A 4,881-nucleotide genomic window follows, 5' to 3' on the forward strand; every position below is an offset into this window, starting at 1 on the left:
GATCCTCAATCAGCGTAACCCTCCCCTTGGATTGATGGTGGTCCCAATGAGTGATGTCCGCGATCAGAGCCCAAAACCCTAATAACGTGGGTTTATCAACCATCACGAGCCCCTGTTTACACGAATGTTTATTAAACGTTAAATTAATGTTAAATCTTAAATGTTATATATTAAAAATAGACAAAATGACAGTGCACGTCCTTTAATTTTACCTAAAAGTACAGTGCACGTCCTTAACGTTTAAAAGTTGCACTGCAAATCCTTTACCTTTAAATTTGTTGCATTGCAAGTCCTTTATGGCTAACGGTGTTAACTTTTACCATTAAATCCCCCACGTGCCTCCCACGTGAGGGGTATATCCGTCCATTCTCTTCATTCTTCCCCTTTAAAACCCAAGATTAAAACAGTTCATTCCAAGATTATCATTAAGAGATATGAATCTTTAATAACGTTTTATTTGTACACAATCATACAATCATTCCTACTAAACTCGAGGAACGCAGCCCTTTATAATAGAACTCAAACCATTTACATAACAAATCACCAGATCAACTTTTACAGTCACGGCATACATACAAGGTCTCCAAATTGATCAGTCAACAATTCCAACAAACATATCAGCAATTTATCACCAAGCATATGTACATAATTTCACCAATCAAAAGTCACAGAGAACTCGAGAAATCAGAGGTGAGTATACCCGGCCCGATGAAGTCATGAACTGAAAGAATGCATGTTGTCGCCGTCACACCTGCCGATTTCTTTTGCCGAGATCCGATTTGTACCACCGTCGGTGACTCGTCAGGAGGAATTGCAGGCCCCATCGCCTGAAGTACCGCTATCGTCGGAGATAGCTCCGGCTCCGCCGGTTCTCTTTCTTTCTCTGCTTCTTCCGCCATCGCCGTACCTTGCCGGAGCTCGATGCCGGCTCCACCGTGTTCTTTCTTTAGCTTCTCTCTGCTTCTATTTGCTTCACTCTCTGACTCTACTAATTCCTGAGGTGGGTGTGGGCTGTGAATAACAGAAAGGAGGGTGTTCGCCAGATTGTTTTGGAAATGACAGGAGGTCCAACGCCAAAATACCGGCTCCGGTTGCCGGCGGTTTAACCTGAGAGGGAATGTGGTTTGTTTTGTTGGCCGGAATGCAATCTCTCCATTATTTTCTTCAGGTGAGGAAGGGTGGCACCGATTCTCTGAAAATTGGGGTTAGGGTTAAAACAGAGAGGAAGGGGATGTAGTGAAATGTTGAAGACTGGGTTTTAAAGCGGAAGAATGAAGGGAATGGACGGATATACCCCTCACGTGGGAGGCACGTGGGGGATTTAATGGTAAAAGTTAACACCGTTAGCCATAAAGGACTTGCAATGCAACATATTTAAAGGTAAAGGATTTGCAGTGCAACTTTTAAACGTTAAGGACATGCACTGTACTTTTAGGTAAACCTAAAGGACGTGCACTGTCATTTTGTCTTAAAAATAATAATAATAACAATACAAAATTTGTGTTAAACGTACCTTCGTATAAAGATCCGTAGCGATCTCAACCTTCGTATACAAACCACTATGCACCGCAAACTGTGCAAGTGACATTTCGCGTGCCTTGCCAGCCATGCGAAAAGAAACCTCGGGCGGGGGAGGGGGCTGCGTGGGGTCCACAACCTCATTTGGCCGACGAGGATGAAACTCGAACGACGACAGAAACTTGACCAGTATCTCCCTGTAGCTCGGCGTAAACGATAGCTCAAACAGACGATCCCACTGTGAATCAACGGGAACAAACCCCCGCGCCCAATCTTCAACCTCGAGCTTCGGGAGGGTTTTCCAAGAAACCGCAAAATGCTCACCAATATGCATCTTCCGAAGCTTCTTGCAACGGAGAGCAGCGTCGGACTCCAGAGGAAACTCCAAATACGGGTGATTCTCGAGAGGATCCGGCGGTGGACGTGCCCGCCGTTTCCGCTGCGGCTGCTCCGGAATATCTCCTTCTAAATCCATTTCCTCCATTTTTCTGTTTTTAAAAAAAAAAATACATACGCAGACAATAAGGGTTTACTATATGCATCAAGATCAGTCTTGTACGTTAAACTTATACAACCATATGTTAAACTATAACAGCAGTGCAATGAATGTGACCTTTGTGCTGGACTGTCATTTTGTAAACCTAAAATAAAATAACTTTATAAACCCAAAAATATTAGACATGATAATACACCCCAACGCATTGAGCTGACAATGTTTTCAAGGAAAAGAAACTGATGGGTTTTGCATGAAACATACAGAATAAATGACCTAATACAATGTTCAAAAAGTTCGCAACTCAAATGAATCTTGCAACTTGAATGAAGTTCGCTTGAAAAAATTAGCTCGAAATTAGCTTGTTAGTAAATGAGCGATCTGAGCCAAGATAAGTTCATTCGTTTGGACTGTTGGCTCGCTTGTTTAACTAATTAAAATTAAAGCCAAATATCAATATAAATACGTTATAACTCAAAATTAGAACTCAAATTTTAATCTATATAAAATATAGTTTATGAATTTTGTAGTTTATAAGTTCTGCATTTTATGAATGTTAAAAGTATTATATTTCGTATATATGTTAGCATGTCTAAAAAATGCAAGAATTTAAATTATGAACCCTAACCTAATCAAACATATAATACTTCGTATTTCTGTATATACGTAGTCGCCTGTAGGGGTTTTCGTATATATGTTAGCATGTGTAAACCCTAATCAAACAAATCAAACAAACCATTTTTATACTTGGACCGGCTCTGACCCTAACCTCTTCAAATATGGTGAAATAACCATACACAACAATCAAACAAATCAAACAAACACCCCTAGTTCACTGTAAACCCTAATTTACCTATGATACAGCCCTAATTTACGGATAAAATACTAAAAAAATCAAAATTAGTTAAATAGGTTTAGTATATACCTCGTTTATACTTCGAGTTCGCGTGTATACGGTCGGAAATACGTAGTCGCCTGTAGGGGTTTTGTGTGGTGTAATTTGGGGAAGAACAGAGATGCGTAGGGGTTTTCCTGATTTAAATGAGAACCAATATGCATCGTAGAGGTCCCTACGAAGCGTATGCAAAAGTCAAAAAAGGTGTTTGACTTGTGAAATTACCATTTTACCCTTCTATTAGGGCTATACTGGGCTGAATAGAAGGGCAAAAAGGTCATTTTGGACCTTTATATACGCTCCGTATGGCTCTCTACGACGCGTATATAAAGGTCAGCAGAATGACCTATATACCCTTCTCTATAGCCTATACGAAGCATAGATAGAAGGGTATAAAGGTCATTGTAATGACCTTTATATACGTATCGTAGAGCTCCATACGCAGCGTATTTAAAGGTCCGAAAATGACCTTTTTGCCCTTATATTCAGCCCCGTATAGCCCTAACTGGAGGGGCAAAATGGTAATTTAACATATTTATAATTTTAAACTTTAATTTAGGGGGAAAATTGTCCGCCTTTGACATACGATGCGTATTGATCAATACGCTCCCTTTGTTTTGGTTATTTTACCTTTTTACCCTTGTTCTGAGGCTAAAGGAAGCCAAAAACAGGGGCTTTATTGTCATTTGCTTATCCTACGATGCGTAGGGATCCCTACGCATCGTATAGGTTCATTTTTTTTCCTTGGTTTGTATTTATAGAAAACAATATTTTTTTATAAATAATGGCACAAATATAATTTATAAAAGCTAAAAATAATACAAAAATTATGTTTATAAAAATTTGAATTATAAATTAAAAATTAATTAAAAATGATATTATTTGAATTATAAAAATTAAAAATGATACAAACTTTATAAATTAAAAAATTTCTACAATTTACAAAAATACAAGTTTCCGCTTAATCTTCGATAACATTTAAACTCGGTTCTCTGTCTTTGTCTCGGTCTGATTTAGGATGCATTAACTCATAGTAGTGCTCTAACCGCGGTCTATACATTTCTTCCCACTGTTTCGCAGCTATTGATCGATGTGCCGACCACAACGGGTTCACTAAAGGCATGGGGTAGTCTCCTTCCAACTTAGCATGTATGAAGTGTCCCCCGTGAACATGTACAAGCGTTATCGCTTGAGGTCGTGGATCTAGTGGGGCATCCGTTAATGGGAAGATGGTAGAGCTCCATTCAATGCTTAGCACGTGGAGGACAATATTATACCTTTGCGCTACGAGAAGCCCTACCTGGGGCATTTCCATCCAGTGACTTTCATCGCACCCTTTCACTGAATGGCATTCGATGCTGTTACGTGTTCGTTTAAAGTCTCCTTCGTTATATGTTTCTAATACATGCTTCCAACGCGGCTTGTTATGGTCAATCTCCAGTAGTAAATCTCTTCGAATATTGGGCCATGCGTGTTCCGTAAAACCTAACCCGACAGCCACAGACCTGTACCCACCATGACCGTCTGGGGTCACATTTTGTATACGCGATATGTAAGAGTGAAACTCTGATGGAATTTGATTCTTAAACCTCTTAATGCTTAACAAGTGCTCGTCCCCCTTTATTAATGGAAAACCCTTATCATCCCGCGTCTCCTTCTTTTTAGAACTTGTTGAACTGTTTCATTGCATTTTAGGTTTTTCAGACTTCACAACCGAACCAGTTCCACGAGAGCTCTCTGACGGTACGTATGAGCTGTGCCGGGGTAAATCGTACCTATGTTTGGGGGAAGCGGTATATACGTTGTTTTCCTCGCCATAGGAGTTGTGTCTCGCAGCTTCGTCTAACCTCGCAGCTTCATCTAGCCTTTCTTGTACTTTCTTTGATGTAGGCCGACCACGAGTATTTTTGTAACACCTCGAATTTTTGTGTCCAATAAATAAATGACACGTGTCAAATACGACAAAAATAATATA

Source organism: Helianthus annuus, chromosome 16 (assembly GCF_002127325.2).
Source record: "Helianthus annuus cultivar XRQ/B chromosome 16, HanXRQr2.0-SUNRISE, whole genome shotgun sequence".
In the NCBI taxonomy this organism is placed as follows: Eukaryota; Viridiplantae; Streptophyta; class Magnoliopsida; order Asterales; family Asteraceae; genus Helianthus; species Helianthus annuus.